The sequence below is a fragment of the Calonectris borealis genome, chromosome 3 (assembly GCF_964195595.1).
Source record: "Calonectris borealis chromosome 3, bCalBor7.hap1.2, whole genome shotgun sequence".
Taxonomy (NCBI): Eukaryota; Metazoa; Chordata; class Aves; order Procellariiformes; family Procellariidae; genus Calonectris; species Calonectris borealis.
The window spans coordinates 128406661-128424550 of NC_134314.1; the positions used below are offsets into that span (position 1 = coordinate 128406661).

A 17890-nucleotide genomic window follows, 5' to 3' on the forward strand; every position below is an offset into this window, starting at 1 on the left:
TAGCAATGCAATACCTCCATGTCCAGAGCAGGAAAATGGTATATATACATCACAAGTAGAGGCATATAGCAGCTAAACCCCACTTTCAGTTTTGGCTCCCTTGTTTTTTCCCACCCTCCAGTCATAAATAAATAGGATGCGTGTTCTTGTTAAGTGTCCTCCACATTGAAGTCAATCAACTATTTTTAACCATTCCTGGCCAACATGCTGCCCGTCACCAGTCACTGGGTGAATCATGCAAGGAAAAGATACCTGCAAATTATTTTGCTACTTTTAAAGCCATGATATGTATATGGACAATATTTTTATAACAGCTAGGTTAAAAGTCTCATATAGTACTAAACTATATATGGGGACAATTTAATTGCCATAGCAGCTCAGGCAAGTGAACTGGATTGCACTTGAGAGCACGCAAGAATGGACAGGTTTGGGATTTAAAATGCTTGTCTGAAGAAGCCACAAGTTTGTGCTGAAATACGGATGTCTAATTAGCCCCAGAAGCTGAAACATCCCAACTGGCATCAGGAGCCAGCGGTCACGGGAATCGAGAAAAAGCAACGTTTTCTTCCAGGCTCCAGCTATTCGGACAAGGCACCGGGGACACAAGGATGTCTCACACCGAGCTTCACAGACCCCAGCTAAAATGAATAAAGATCTCACTGAAGCATTCTTATTGGTAAGAGTGCTAAGGAAAAAATGAACATATCCCAGACAAATTTCTTCCCCAGACCATTACCATGTGTGACACAATTAGAAATAAGACCTACGTGGTCCTGTGGGTGGATACAGCCCCCAGCTTCACACGTAACATATGGGCAGTGCTTTGGACAGACTCAGGGAAAAAAGCTTGTTTGTGACACTAGGTCTGCTTTGCAGACATCTTGCACCTTTTCTTTAACGCTCTCAGGCATGTCAAGCAAACGTTTAGTTACAGCAGTGTCAGCCATATTAAACCACTTCTATTTCACTGTTTCTGAAGAGGAAAAAATAGAAGAGAGTCCTAGCATTCATCATTTACTCCAAGGTGCTGTAACCAGGTGGAAACTTGTCTTTTATATGCTGAACTGTGTCCATGAAAACACATTATCCTTAAGTGGGCACTGGAGGAACCACACACAACATTGACTTCTTCATGCCATCGCCAAGACTGGGTACTTCAATCATTTCAAGATTTAAGTGGAGATTAGCAGAGACCTCACCTGCATCTTTCTCTGCCAATTTGGTGTTTTGGACATGCTCTGCAGCAGCAAAGCTCCTTACAGAGGCAAAGCCACAAAGAAGCCCTGAACTCTGCCTTTATAGTTTTGTCCTATTAAAGGAGAGCAAGGACAGGCAGTTGCTTGTGCCCTTCATGAAACCAGAGCAGCTGCCCAGAGGTTCCCAGTGGACCAGTCACCCCAGGAAGGCTGGTTTTGCCTGTTGGAGAGAACAGGCCATCTGACCAGGTTTACCCTGGGTGCGCTGCTGGAAATGCAGCAGCACCAGCTGAGCTTTCCAGGAAAGAGGACATGACCTATGCAGTCACCTATACCATCTGGACCCACACCATCACGCAGAGGCCAGCTAGCGAGATGCCAAGGTAGGCTTTTCTTCCCCTTTGTAGTCCCAAGCCAAGACTTTTGCAGAAGCTGGTTCTCAGCCCAGGACCCACCTGTCCTGCACTCCAACCTCACACTTGTGCTTAAATTAATTTCTTATCATATACCTCGGAGCATCTGAGCATTTTGCAGAACAAGATGTCTGTCATAACCCCCATCCTGACAGAATCAGAGGCCCAGAGAGGTACGTGCCAGATCCTGGGGCAGAGCCGCAGGTGCTCAGGTGGCTTCCAAAGGGCACCAAGCTCTTCCCCACTAGACTGGGGATGCAAAGCTCGGCCAGCACCTGAGCAGAAATGCTACTTCCTCAGCAGTCAACAAGCTCAAATGCTTTAAGAAAAATCCTGAGCAACTCTGCCACGCAGGAGACCTGAGAAGCAAGACAGTTATTTCTTCCTTTTTGTTCCTTTTTTTGTGCTCCCAGGCCTAGGCACTGGAGGATTTCAGAGACTGGATACAACATGTGGCTGCTTTGAACTTCCCTGAGCTTCCAGAAAGGCACAGAGAGCAGTGGAAACCATTGGCCACAGATGATTTTGGAAGGTCTCCACAACTCCAGTCATCCAGGAGATAGAAGACCAGCTGCTTACCATACACGCCATTCAAGAGCGGGGTGTACCGCTCTTGGCTGGATGCTCCCCAGCCCTTGGAAAGCCCTTTTCCTTCGGCCACGTGCCAGGCAGCGAGGGCAATCCGGCGGGTCACGCAGCAGCCGCCAGCGCCGCCTGGGCACGCCGCGCTGCAGCCGCACACCCCTAATGGCTCCCTGCGATGAGCTGCCACGTTCGGCTGATTAGTTGTGGGTGATCTGAAATGTCAAACTATTAGCCTTGACAACTACTGCCAAGGTTACTATCGGCTGAAGATATCTTTTTAATAATGTAACTGTTTGTAAGTGGAAAAGGTGATGCTTAAAATACAAAGCGGTAATAAGTATGAATTACCGAAACAAAACAGAAAGAGCCTTTTGTTCTCAGCCAGCCTTTCCGAGGCATGTCCTGCCTGGTTCTTGAAGGGATCATGACCTTGCAAGGCAATTTGCAATACCGTAATTAAGACAGCAGAACCGTGAAAGACAGTAAGAAGCCTCCTACTAGAGTGTCCTCCCATCGCACCTCTAACGCTGGGGCACCTGCACACCCGCCCTGCTACGGGTCCGTCGCCTCTGCTCAGCCAAACGTCCCCAGCCAGGGTGGGCACGCCTGGCAGGAGGAGGGAAAGGGGGACGGGGCTCTTCACAGCATCTGCAGCCAGCACAGCACTGAAGGAAATACCCACCCTGCTTCGGGACAGGACAAAAGCAACCAGCTCTTCCTCAGTGCATTTTATCCGAGCGGTTTCTCCTGGACACAGCGATTTGCCGAGATGGGTACGCTTCCTCTCACTATTAGTGATTCTGGAACAGAAACCTGAAAATATTCCCAGCCAGAAAGAAACCTAAGTGATGCTGCATTTAGCTACTGTTACGCTTGACATTTCTTATGATTTCTTGGAAAAACATTAATTTGAAACATTTTTATTCTTCGTGCCAGTGCCACAGCAGGGACTAATCGCCACATTTCAAGCTCAGATACAGGAAAAAATTAAACAAGGATAAGAGGAAGAAACTGTTAATGATCAAAAATATTTTACTGCAGGTTCAACAAAGTCTGGAGGAGATAAGTCCATGTGTGTACTAACATTATATAAAAAAGTGATTATTCAGCCATTCATGGGAACAGAGCTATTGATTCAAGTAACAAAGGACACTATATAAACTGCAGTGGTTTTGCTCTTTTTAGCCTGGGAAAATTGATTTTCTTAAACTTTCCCTTGAACCTGCAATAGTGTTTAATCTGAACCTAAAGGAGCCTTTTAAGAGCTCCCATAAATTAAAAATATATCTCTTCATTTCGCACATTTTTGGTTCCTGCTGTTACAGCAGAAACCCAAGAAACAGTGGAGAAAGAGGTGGGAGGAAGTGATAATTGCATTTTGTTACAGTGTTACCAGTACATGTTTGTTTACATATATTAAAAATAACATGTAAATGTTGAACCTAAGTGAAGCAAAACATAAGACAGCTTAATACTACTGCAAAACTTAGACTGAAATTTAGCAGGAAAAGAGAAAGATAAAAGCTGTAGAGTACAGTAGATAAGAGGCTCATCACAAACAATCTGTGAGCAAAGGGAAGATGCAGAACTGCCAGCGAGCCATCTTTCCATCCTCCGGGCACGTTTTGCTCCCCGGCAGGGAGGCGAAGATGCCCACACCACCAACACCAAACCCTTCTGACTTTCTTGTCTTGCTACAAGGAGGTTGCGGATGAAGCAGCCTCCACGGCAGAGGTGTTGCACCAAGCAGCAGTCCTGCTGGAGCAGCAGCAGCACAAACTGGGTACAGGCGTGAGGCTGCCCCGGGTCTCTGATCCCACCCAGCTCCGCAGCCCGTCCCCTGGGATCTCCCCCTGCCCTGCAGTGTGATCCCCGGGCCTGAGCAGGGTGCCAGGAGGGACTTGCACCCAGCCCAGGAAGCCCCGGTGAGCAGCAGGGGTTAAATGGGAACATCGAGGGTGGCAAATAACACCTGCTTTAGCAGTCATTAATACCAGTCTCAGCCGGAGCACTTAAGGATGAGTCTTGGTAAACGTGCAGGTTATTGGAAAAGTTATTGGAGAATAAACATTGGAAGAGCGTGTGGAGGGGGGCTCTGGTTAGAGCACCAATACACCATTGCTCCAGGGACAGCCAGTCAGACCAGGGTGTTCAAGACCTGTGCCATTCCAGCTCAAGGCTTTCAAGGGACCAGTCACTTTTGGAACACCAACAGTTAAAGGCGAGTTGGTTGCCCAGCCTGACCACAACCAGTAAGTTATAGTATGAATGAGGTCCTTGGCTGGGTCCCGTGAAGGTGCTGAGCACCCCACACATCCCGCCTGTCTCTGCAGCACTGGGTCCCATGAAGGTGCTGAGCAGCCCATGCATCCCACCTCTCTGCAGCACTGGGTCCCATGAAGGTGCTGAGCACCCCGCACATCCCGCCTGTCTCTGCGGCGCTGGGTGCCGTGAAGGTGCTGAGCACCCCACACATCCCACCTCTCTGCAGCACTGGGTCCCATGAAGGTGCTGAGCACCCCGCACATCCCGCCTGTCTCTGCGGCGCTGGGTGCCGTGAAGGTGCTGAGCACCCCACACATCCCGCCTGTCTCTGCAGCGCTGGGTCCCATGAAGGTGCTGAGCACCCTGCACATCCCGCCTGTCTCTGCGGCGCTGGGTGCCGTGAAGGTGCTGAGCACCCCACGCATCCCGCTCAGCGCCCACGGCTGACAGCCGCGTGCTCACACGTGGTGCGCTGGGGCTGTTTACAGCTCCTGGACACCACCTCCTTTGTGGACCCGCTGAAAAACCCCAGTGTGCAGTGCACCACTGTACATTTACATTGTTGTTTTTCCCCTCAGTAAGGCAGTAAATGACCTTTTATTCAAACAACAATTCCTAAAACAAAAACAAAACCCACCACCATCAGAAGATCTGCGAGCAGAGAGGGATGATTTGTTATTTAAGTAGCAGCCAGCCCTGCGTGCTATGCAAACAAAACCTATGCTCTGTGTTCTCCCAAGCCTCCTGCTGACTTTGCAACTAATTTTGTTAGCAAGGCGAACACGCTGCGCTGACATCAATGCATCAATGAGACCAGAGACATTTGTTCATAACTTTGTAAAAACATTGATCAATTGATTTTTGCCCATGTGGGGAGAGAAAAGCCCACAAACAAAACAAAACACATATGGGGAGAGTTTTTTAATGGCACGAAGGGCAATTAGACACCCAACCTTCCAGTCAAATTAGGTTCCTTACAGTCCTCTGTGCTTTTAAGTCTTCCCCTTATGCTCAATGGAAACAAAATGTGCTGTCAAGCCTCCAAAGGAGGAAAAAATCAGCTGCAACCAAGAGAATGGTTAGTGGGCCTGCAAACAGCATTTCTGAATGCACCAGAACAAAAAAGACAGGTAAAGGCTCCTTGCAAAGAGAAGGAAACCCTACCCCATGTGAACCGTCTTTTATAGCATGTATTAGTGTGAAAATGTCGAAATAGAGAAAACACTAATTAGCTATCAAAAATAATTAAGTGTTCTGTAAATAGTAGAACATATGTGTATTTACTCAGATACATCTCCAACGCCCATTCCCTGAGCTGTTAGCGCTACGGCAATATTGTCAGGCCACATCCAAGGTCGTGCAAGGCATAATATGGACTACTTGCGAGAGGCAGATCATGCCCCAAGGGGACTGACGTCTAAGTACACAAGTAAAAAAGGCAGAAGGTAAACAGAAGGGATTTGGTCAAGGTGAACTGTGCAGCAGCAGAACCAAGGAAAAGCACTCAGGTCCGTGGTTCGGAGTCCAACGTCCCACCCAGAGGCTCAGGTTGCTTAAATCCCGTCCACTGTGCACCAGCCAGCGGGATGAGCCGCCCAAGCGAAGCTGTGCCCGCTCTTCAGATGCTTGCGGAACAGAGACGCTTATTTATAAAGCTCACCAATTAACCGCCAGAACCAGCCACCGAGGGATGACTTCTCACCGCCCCTGAAAGCCTCTTTCGGAAGGACAATCCGGAGGTGTCCCAGAGGGTCAGTGACAGGGAAACTCCCGTATTATAGCCCAGGTTGGGCCAGGGGTCCCTTCTCACCCGCAGTTTATTTCCTATGAGGTAATATATGTATGCATTTCAGATGTGAAATATCAATGCCAGTGTCGGAATTTCTAGCCGCAAGCTGTCGAGATGATGGCTACAAACAGTGTACTCTGCTGCATCAGGACTCGCAGGCATGATTTTCCCCCGAGAACCTCCCTTGAAGACCCCCTCATCTCTCTAGCCTTGTAAAAAAAGATAAGAAAGTTGCAAATCAAGTTATGGAGCCAGAGTCTTCCAGCTAGTTCTTTCCAACCCTTCGTAAAATAGAGAAATCTGGTGCCGTGGTCCTTCCTAGCTAGCTAACTGTGCTACAGAGAAACACGACACATTGGTCCAACACATACACACCAAATGCAGCCTGGGGACGCTAACAAATGCAAACTTCCGTGGAAGGAATAATTACACTGCTAATTTAATGGAGGGTGTAGAAACACCTCAACTGAACATGAGGAAAAGTTTTTTTATTCGGAGAGAACTGACCCATATTCCTCTTTTGGGTTGCGGAACCAATCTACTATTTTTAAATGTATTTACTTAACATACAGCTAGATGGCAGAAGAGCACAGAGGAAATACCTGAGCCCCCTCACCGAGTGAGGCAGGACAGATTATCCCACAGCAAGATCCACAACGGCACAGCTGGTTCCGCTTCCATTACTTGTGGTGCAAACATGCCCTTGGGTGGCGAAACAAGTGGACACCCGAGCAGCCTGGCATTTCCGCAGACTCCCAGCCACTAACGTTACGGTTCTGTTCAAAGGGAGCTACAGGACACACTTTGATCACAGGTCTAAGCAAAATTTTATCTAAGCGTGTTTCACCTGAGCTCCAGCCTTCAGCTTGTACCAGCAATGTTAGATTTAATTTCCATGCCCAGAAATGTTGCCTGACCCCAGGTGGCTCCCTGGGATCCTGCTTGCCCTTTGCCTAATGAGTTCATCAACACTTTGGAGACAGATTCCTCATACCACATGCCTGCACAGGACCTTGCACTGCAACGTAGTTGTCCTGACATCTTTAGATGCAAGGATGCTGCAAATAAACAAAACCATCTTTAAGGTGAACTCACAAATGAGGTATGTTGACCCCTTCAGTAAGAACACAGCTGTAAAGCAGAACAGCTCAAACACAGCATGACCCAGCAAAAGCACCCCCTGTACAGAAGAGGCTAGGACCACCAGAAATAGCTCCAAGGAAGACGGCATTTTGATTTAAGAGCTATACAACAGCAGCCAAATGGAGAAGAGAAATGAAGCACATCTTCCAAAGTTTACTCTTGCAGCCTAACTAATAGTTCACAACAATATTTACTCAGCAAGTATTTGTGACCTTATTTTTCCTTTGGAAAGGGTGTGCTCTGAGGTTGCACTGAAACAGATGATCACCTGCTCATTAGTTGGCTCCCCGAGCAGGGAAATGCCACACGGACCGATGTCAGCGCTATCTGGCTGCTCCCCATGCACGGCAAACCGCTCGGAGAAGGTGCTCTGCCTGGGCTGCGTCCCTCCTGCAGCCGGTGACATTTAGCTGGTCTCTGTAAGCCCCAGAGCTAGCGAGCATCTCGCTGTCAATCTCCCACACCACATCTCTGGGGGCCTGCAAGAGCCGAGATCACAGCACCGTCCCCTCTGCAGTCACTAACCATCTCCCTCCCCTCTCCCTCAGCTGCCCATCTCCACAAAAACAGCAGAGCTCCTGCACTTCGAGACCACAAAAACAGCAGAGCTCCTGCGCTTCGAGACCACAAAAACAGCAGAGCTCCTGCGCTTTGAGACCCCAAAAACAGCAGAGCTCCTGCGCTTTGAGACCCCAAAAACAGCAGAGCTCCTGCGCTTCGAGACCCCAAAAACAGCAGAGCTCCTGCGCTTCGAGACCCCAAAAACAGCAGAGCTCCTGCGCTTCGAGACCACAAGAACAGCAGAGCTCCTGCGCTTCGAGACCAGCTCTGCTACCAACTTTGCCTGGGACTGGCTGGCAGGAGGACGAGAAGGTGGCACTGCCTGCAGGCAGAGCAGGATTTTAAAGTCCTTAATAAAATGAGTTCTCCTAGCAGTTTTGAGCATTTATACAGCTATAAATATTTACAATTTCTATTTAAGATTCAGCATAGCTGAAAAAATATCTAGAGGGAGCTGACAAGAGAAAACATGAATGTTTCATAGATTAACCAGCACTTGCATCCTGCCTTGATTACAGCATCAGGTGCTCGGCTCCAGTAAACCAGCATATCCACAGGACTGACACTAGGGCTATTCTGGTTTGCACAGGCTGAGGATCCAGTCAATGAAGCGCTAAGCAATATCATTCATCATAAAACGAGGGTCTTTGGGAGCCCTATATATGCATTTACTCCAGAGCTTCAGACAGAGGCAGCACAGTTCATGCAGTCATCTGGCCCCCACCCAGCCTGGCTGCTTTAGCAGGAGCACAATATGTATTCTCCCCTTATGCTATTTACTCACAGCTACAGATGTTGACATAACAAAGAGCTAAAGACAGACGGACAGAAGGGGAATAGTGTTGCAGCGCAGACACTGAGGGCTCTATTCGTCAGAAAAGAGCCTCTGACTTCCCCACCCAGCCCTGCAATTCATTTGAAAATCATCTGGGCTGGTGAAGCTTGCTTTCCTCTCCTGCGGGACACAGATGAATGTAAGTGAACATCATCTTTGCTGTTTGTTTCTGTGCTGAACTGAGCCCTTATAAATCCACAGAAAAAACAATTGTTTCAAATCAAGTGGCTAAAGCTCGTGGATGTATTGGGCAGTGTGCAGCTTCGCCTCCTGTTGACCTGCCCCTACCAAGGAGCTGTGCTGGGAAGAGCATAGCTTTTTACTAATATTATCTTTAGAGAGCCAGATTTAAAGGGCTGACTTTTTCCACAGAAAAAAACTTAAATGCTTTCTGGGGGACACCACCTTGCATTTTCAAAGCTTTGCAACTACACATAAAAAAAAGCTCAAACAGCAAAAGAATATAAACATTTTGAAAAACATGACCAGAAGAGCTGGGAAAGATAAGGGCAGGGGCTAGGTGGGGCTCAGCAGGATGGGTTTCAGGGGCCTGTTCTGCTGTCGGGCTGCCCAGCAGAGCAGCAGCACGCGCCGGTCCCAGTCACTGCGTCCTCCCTCGCGCTGCCGGGAGATTGCTGCAGCAGGGTGGGTGCTGGGGTTTAGGACTCGAGAACCCAGAGCTGCTTTGTGAGCATCTCCCAGTGGATTTGGAGAGAGCTTTTTGGAATAGGGTGGTGGTATCTTAGCTGCAAGTCCCCAACATGCCTGCATAATGGTCAGAGGAGTGGAAACACCCACAGAAGGTGGCCAGTGCTGGATGGCCAAAGATAGGTCATCAAGGCTTTGTAAAAATCGCGCTTCAGTGCTGCTCCGAGGTGCTTGGTCCTGTTCCCCACATGGCCAAGATGTATTACTGTGTCTTTAAAGCTCTGCTTCTCTCATGCTATTAATGATGTAGGCAGTGACCCTGACACTAAGTCCATTTAGGAAAGCCCCAGACCCACACGAAGCCCAGCAGGTTCAGGGAACCTATGCACTCATGCACGGTCTCTTTGCATACAGCCAGCTGGCTGCTTGGAAGCCTTGCTCCGCAAACCGGCTCTCCCCCAAGCACCGTACAAGATAGAAAAGGGATTCTGTTTTTTAAACAGTTGCTTTTTTAAGCTTCTCATGCAAACTGAAGTTCAGATCCCTCACAACTGGTGGGAAAAGATATTATTGCCTGGAACCATGCCCAGACAGACTCAAAGCGGAGCTTCCTCCCGACGGGACTCAACGGCCAGCTCCCCCCTCAGCCGTGATGCCACCTGGCGCTTACCGGCAGTAAAACCAGCCGCTTCCCCAGCGGCGGCGGGGCCCCTCCCGGGCAGAGTTCGGAAGACAGTCGGGGGGAATAAGCAGCCCCCAGATTAGCGAACACGTGAGAATTCACAGCATTTGTTCTGCCACCCGATTAACATTCCCCTTGCACCACACTGACTCACAACCCATCAACACGTCTCAGTGCTTTAGGTTGGGCTTCAAGGAGAATGCGGGTAACAGCCGAACTCTTCATTTTCCTAATGTCTCCATTGGATCGGGATTTGCACGTTTTGGGCTGCAGACGTCCCTGCTGCCGAAGAGCTGTTCCTGGCACAGCACGCAGCACCGGAGCAGCCTCCCATCCCACCCCAGAGCCGCACGCTGCTGGTCCTGAAGGGGCTGTAAAGAGCCTTTTCGAAGAGCAAATAAATGAGTTGACTTCATAAAAAAAGCAGGGAACCAAGTATGCTCCTTCCCTCAGAGAAAGGGACTGAGTATGAAATAGGTCTGCTTTGCAAGAATTAAGAACAGCGGTTCTGTGGGTAGTAATTCCCTAAAGATGACACCTCTCCTATTAGGAAGGCGATCGCTGACCTTCCATCTCAGTTTCCTGCAGTTCGTGTCCATGCTCCAGCAAGCCAAAGCTGGGCAAGTTTTGCTCTATTTCTCACCAGCAACCATGCATCAAGAGACAAAAGTCTGACTCTTCCTCACTGATGGATGCTTAACGGGAAGTCATCTTTCCTAAAACCAGCCCCAGCCCTGTGTTCCCCCACCCTGCTCGGCACCTGGCAGACAGCGTCCAGCCTGGGCACCGCTTCGGGAGCGGGACAGGAATCTGCCTTCCCACGCCAAACACCCCGACTGCCCCTCTGACCGGCCACTTCCCCGTGAACCCTGCCTATTTTTAGCCCACCTTGGCACATCAGAGGTCCCAGCCCCAGCAGGCAGAGCTCCAGAACAGCAGACGTGGCTAACGCAGGGGATGGCCAGTGGCCAGCGGACCCTGTGCAAGGGAGTGCGAGGACAACTGCCTGCAGGCGAGCTGCTCCGACTCACCACATCATCCCACCGAGATCCCACATCACCCATCTCTTCCCTGCTGCCAGGAGTGCAGAAGTCACAGCTGGGCACACACTGCTCCTGCAGCACCAGGATAACCCAGAAATCTGTTTCTGAGCTGCATTCCCTTGAATTTAGCCAGTTTTGCCCTCCCCAAAGCAACACAACAGGCAAACTCAGCACTCTTTAGGAGGAAACATCATTCAAGATTGTTTCCCAGCATCCCCGAGGACAATCCAGATCTGCAAATTGATTTACACTGGATAAACCCAGTTTGTCTCAATCACCAGCACACTACTGCTTAAATACACAGCATATCAGCAGGTCCTGCTGCACCCAAGGAATGTCCTTCCTCTGCCATGGGTTCCAGCCTGGAAACGTTCCCCACCAAAAGCAAGGGAAGGTGCAGGGGAGGGGTCGGTGGCCAAAAGCTGCTGTTTCCATGTCCCATACCCAGACAGAGCACCAGAATGCGATGCTAGAAGTACATAAAGAGGCTGTGTTGGAACAGATCTCCAAGTAGGAAACCGGTAACACAAGAAAACATTTTCCAAATATTCAATGGGGAACATTTGAACCTAAAGCAAACATACAAATTTCCTTAAGATATCCACCAGCATGAAAGAAAGTAAGCAGAGATGTTCACTCTTACAGGGTTTTTTTGTCTTGGCAAAACAAATTTACACTCTTACACTTGTAAAATCTTTCTAAAATAGAAAAGACGCTTGAAATCTTATACTAGCTCCTGTAACAGGACAGGTGTCCATACAGTTGAACCTCAAGGCTGAATAACTGACCCTGGAGGAGTGCGGCGGCTCTCGGGCAGATTGGAGCAGTCCCATTCCCTTGTGCACATTGCCACCTGCTGGTTTTCCTCCCAACCTCTGGAAGCGGCCCCGACACCCAGATGCAGCCAGAGCACGCGTGAAGTTACTTGGAAATATTTCCATTTGCTTGATCACAGCCTGCAGCTAGAGAAATAACAGGCTACAAAATAACACAGCATATAGTTACACAGTTCAGAGGTAGCTTTATCAGCCTTTAATTCTACAGCAGTATTTTTCCTGGTTCCAGGTCTTACCGTCTAACATCATGGTAGTAAAAGAAAGCAGGGAACTAAAGAATTTTGCACATGGGATTATTTATAAAAGCAGCAACTGCATTTTTTACATTTCTCCTGTTCCTCTGCTAATTACTGTTTAAGTTAAACAGGTATGTTAGATGCAGAATTTGTTTGCAGATGAGGTTGACACTGGTTTACAGAGTACAGACAACCATGTAATTCCTCTGTAGCTACATGGTAATTATTGCGCTATTATAGAGTAATTAAACATTCAAATAAACATTAAAACAAGGATTCCGTATGGGAGATGCCAACTACTGTAGGACAGAAAACCAAATAGTAATTCAAATTATAGTGTTCTATAGTGGTACCAACTAAAGCAGGTAGTTAGGAGTCTAGCATCTTTTACACTACAAACAATTTTTGTAGCTCTTCTGGCTGCACAAGTGTCTGCCCTAACGACCAAGGGGAGATCCAATTTTGCAAGTTCTCCACAGGGTTAATCATTTTGCCATCCAGATATGCCTCTCCTTTTCCTAAGGACAGAAGCACATACATCATTTATACTGAAAACAGTACAAACGCTCCAGAGAAGTGTTCTCCAGAAGCCCTTTCACCACAGACATCTTAGCCCCCACAAAGCAAAGTCAGAACTGCTGCTGCCGCCCAAGTCAGGGATGCAGCAGCCCCGTGCTATGGCCAACGTCCCCACCAACGCCAGACCCAGGACAGGCTCCTCCAGCCCTGTCCCAGCAGTGTTCGGTTACCGGCTCACACAGCTGGGTTTAGCTGGGTATATTAAGATCAAATCTATTCTACATTCATGTTTTAGTTCATCTAGTTCCTGCTTAAACCTAACAAAACTCCCACATTCTCTCTAATGCTGGAATTTAGCAGAATGCTTGTTTTGACATTTTAACTTCGCATGTAGAAATTAGTCACATCCTACCCCTTCAGCAATATTGTCGATGCCACACAGGCAAAACAGCCTGGCTTTGCCCAAGTTTGTTTCTTTAAGAGGCAAACCTAAATATTAACACAGTCATGTCCAGCTGTTAGTTAACCATTCCAAGCGAAGCCCAAAGTACTTGTCACATGTCAAAGTCAAACTAAACATTTAAGCCCATGCTGAAGTGAGACCTCAGGACAGGGTATATCACATATAAGGACAGTACCTCATACTCACAACTTAGATATTTTTTTTTTTCCCCAGATGCTTTCCCCATGCTATTTTTGCTTTTTTGATGCTGCAGTGAAGACCCTCGATAGGAAAATGGGCCTGTCCAGGAGCAGCCCGAATATTGCAGCTCCTGCCAAGTGCCACAAGCGAGCCCCGAGACACAGCCCGCTGTGCCCCCGCAGCGCCACGCAGCCCTCCCCACTCCTTCCCCACAGCCCAGCACAAGCTTTGTTACAGCCACATTTCAAGCTGCCCAGTCACTGCCAAACATCAGGTTACAGAAAGTGAACTCATGGACAGATGTCATTCAACTCCATTGATGCAACTTAAACACCCCCAGCTCATCCCTAAAGATCTTCTGCCACCTGATTCTCAGGTATCAAGAAATCGCTGCAATCAGTGAGATGAACTAGAATTCATCCTATAGCGTAAGGTGTCCATTTGCTTGAAATATTCTTGGTTCTTCGTAACAAGAGAGCTTGACAAGCAGATGGGAAATTCTGTACTGTATTTAAGCAAAGATCCTCTTACTGAGCAGAGAGGTATGTTTAAGAACAATCTATCCCTTTTGTGAAAACTTCTCTAAAATTGTGTGAGTGTGTATAAAAGAGCAAACGCCAATTAGCTGGGGAACGGGGGGTCACGAGCAAGCGGGAAGAGAGGGGTTACAGTGGAGTCTGCAGGGGTAACGCAGGAACTGCACGTCACGACACAGAACTGTATCTTCAGGAGACCACAATACACATTGGGATAGATAAGCTTTCACAAGTAAACAAGTTGTATTTTCACTCCGAGTTCGCAGGCAAGCCAGTGAGCCAGCCTGGCTCAGAACGACCTACCCTTTCACATCCTTCCGTACGGATGGCTATACCATGCCACACACTACAAGGGGAGCGTTAGGGATCTCTGCCCTGTCATGCCTATTGAAAGGAATACCTGCCCCAAAATAGCAGCTCGCTTAATTTAGTCAGTAACTTTAACTGCAGAAGCATTGCTGTTATGCCCCGGCTTCTTACGATGACATGACTTTTACACTAGTCCAAGAAGATGCACAAAAAACTGATTTGGGGCAAGTTTGCATTATTTGTGGCGAAAGCATTTTCCATAACTGTAACACTTACACAGCACTTTTCCAGCCATCGATCTTAACATTTGGTGAAGACAGACAAATACTCAGCCAAGGCCATACCATAAATCATTTCAGACTAGGACCAAAATACAGCAATTCCCATTTCTTTCGCAGTCCCCTCCCGTGGGCACTTTGCACAGCCTTGATCCCGCACCCGCTGCGGACAGAGGGAAGATCTGCCTCCGTCTCGGGGGAAGCTGGATCAGGGCCCATGCGCTCAGTGTAAAGGCACAGATTAGTGAAAGTAATTTTACTTGCGCTGCCTGCAAGCCCAGCAATTAGCTGTTCTTTATAATAGTTCCCCCTCCTGATCACATGCTGCTATGACCAAAGCGCATGCAGCCATTTAAACCTTGCAAAGAAAAATCCCCCTGCATATTTATAGAGGGGGAATAACCTTCCTAGTGACCAACAGAAATAAACAGATTTATTTTGACCACGGACAAATTACCTCTAAGATGCATACCAAGGCTTTACTGACCCCTGGTTCCCTCACGCTGTTTACAAACAAAGAAATCCTTGTGACACTAGGAAGCTGCATAGTTTTAAAAGTATAATTTTATTACCTTTAGTTTTAAAAGTATAATTTTATTACCTTTAATGCATATATTTGTTAAGGTAGCAGTAATAATCACAGCTACCATTATCCTTTTCTTGCTCTGCCCCCTCACTTAGCAACCAGTTTGAGTGCTGCCAGCATTATTCTTGGCTTGCCAAGGAGACTATTTCTGTTCCTTGAATTTAATTTCCTAGCAGAGTTTAATTTATATTTTCTTGCTTTATGGTTGTCATGAAAACCCTCCTTTCCCTGCTAATTACAAGGTACACTGAAATCTCCTCCTCCCCCTCAGCAGATCACCAGCTGTTGAGGGGGCTGGGGCACTACCTCCCTCCCTGTGACTACACTCACATTTGTTGAGGACTACTTACTCGTAAATATATATGCAAAAAATAATGTCTTTCCAGATTTTGTTCATTGGCATCTTGGAAGAGACTTCTCAGGAGACAGGAATTTTTCCACCTCTACACTGAAGATAAATCAATCCCGATGAAGTCGAAGCTCCCTGCAGAGGGAGCAGCCTCACCATCCCATCGCACCCAGGACACTTCAGCCATTTCACCAGATGTGAGTGGAAATAACGCCTTTCAGATAAGCACGTGACATCTCTTATCTAACTTATTTGCTGAACCTTGCAACTCTGTCACAGTAGCTTGCTCTTTGAATGAGAATTAAACAGAATTTCTGACTCAGGGCTCCAGGTCTCTTTATTCAGCATCACTAGCGTGAAGCACACCTGCAGATGTGTCCCAGCACACACAATTAAGAGATAACTTTCCCACACTGCTAAACTTTCCTAGAATATTGCTCAAGTAGTGCTGGAAACAAAAGCATCAGCCAAGGGACTCCGGGGCGGTCAGGCTATCTCATTGCCCCTCCAAGGGCATCCTGCACCAGAACATGCCAATTCACTTGGATACCCACAAGAAAGGAGCAAGCTCCATCAAGACAGATAATTATTTTACATCTTACCCCCCCAGAGCCAGGAACCCCGAGTCCGTTCAGCATTGCAGAGACCTCTCACCAAGCCTCAGCACACTGCAGACAGAGGTGAGGTTCACTGTGGTCTCCAGAGCTCATGGTGCTTTGCTTCTAAAGACAAGGCCATGCCAGGGGCATCATCACTGATGCCAAGTGGGCATCAAAAGGTTTTATACCTTTTCAGCTGCCAGAAGAGAAGGAAAACACCTCTGTAACATGAGCCCAGACCCTCCAGCACAACCCACACACAAGCGCTCACAGCCAGCACTGCAGGTGTGAACAACTTGCACAGGGGGTACAAACGCACATCTTCAGGACCTACTTTTGAACACCAAAACAACTGCTCCAAGAGGCTGCTGAGGGCCTTCTCCAGTCAGCCTAGACTTCTGTGCTGTGCTGTGGTGCTTTAGGACCCTTCAGAGCACCAAAACCTGCCTGTGCATGCTCTGTGAGTGAATTACAGGGGGTTACCACAGCATTCAGCAGGTCTGGGGGTCCTTCTTCCCCCCAGCCTCACCAACCCACACACACCAGGAGGGATACGCAGCTCACGTTAAGCCTGAGGTGCAAGCAGGGTACCCCCACCCCACTGGAGCTAGCGGCACCTCTGAGCAAGGTGCTGTTTGCAAATACACGCACAGTGAACCCACAGAGGGGGTGGCAGAGCAGAGGGCACCCACCCCTCCCCAAGCAGGACCAGAGCCCAGTCGAGGTGGTGGGCCAGGGGAGCAAGCAGCAGGTCCAGCCCAAGGACCAAGACAGGAGCTACCTGGAGCACCGGTCCAAGATCCAGCCAGGAGGATGAGGAACAAGGAAGCCAGGAGAGCCAGCAGCAGCACAGAGTCACCCCCAGCACAGCCCAAGCAAGAGGCAGGGGGTCTGGCCCTGAGCTTAAATGGAGCTCCCAAACCAACGGGCAGGGGCTGCGTGGGTGGGGGCCAGGTGATGCTTGTCAGGGCAACTCAGGCTTATTAGTGCCTGCAGTGCTCCTACGTCTTCTTTCGCTCTGGGCTTTACAAACGTCTGCCTCCTCTCCATGCCACACACAATGCTGGCGGAGGGGAAGGTGGAAATGCAGCCTTTTCCCCTAAAATACAGCTTTCCCTATATTAGGTGTAGCTGGGAAGTACCTGCTAATAATTTGTCAAACACTGAACTGAAATTGTGGATAAGAATCGTGCTTTTTGTCTAGAAAATTGAAAATGAAATAGTGTCTAAAACTGTAGCTATTACACAGCACATTATCTTGAAGGGCTTTGGTATAATTTAGATAAAACACCATATCTCTTATTTCAGAAATGTCAACATCATTCTAAACGTACATGTGCTTTTCCATCGGTTTTCTATGAAGACTTACAGCTCTATGAGCCTCTTTCTCTTGTTCTCTCCATTTTCTTTTTAAATTGGCAAATGATTATTCAATCTTTCAAAATTTCAGGTACATTTTTATATGTGGGAAAAGTGCATGTTCAGAGCTGCCCCTGAATGGCTCCATTATGTATGTTATCAGCTGTGACACTACCAGGAATAAAATCTACGCATCTGGATGAAATAGAAAAAATTAATACTGAGCTCCAGAACAAGGATGAAATGTTTCACTTCCCTCCTGTGCTCCTGATATTTACGTTGCACTTCAACCCTGTTGCTCTGTACGTGGTGCGTTGGCGAGGTGGGGTGTGAATTAGTGCCCCAGGCACTAATGGGGTCCTAGACTGAAATGAGAAACCCCCCAAAAACACTTCAGCGCAGGCAGGCAATGTGACCGAACGAACCAGCTGGTTGCAATGTACTTCGGGAAAGGACTGGAGCGCAGGAACCCCGCCGAAG

General features: G+C 48.1%; 1 long non-coding RNA gene across 4 annotated transcripts in view; it reads right to left on the reverse strand.

The window, feature by feature from the left end:
* LOC142081206 (uncharacterized) overlaps positions 1-17890 on the reverse strand; it is a 108559-nt gene that overhangs the window by 76076 nt on the left and 14593 nt on the right. The window lies entirely within an intron of this gene.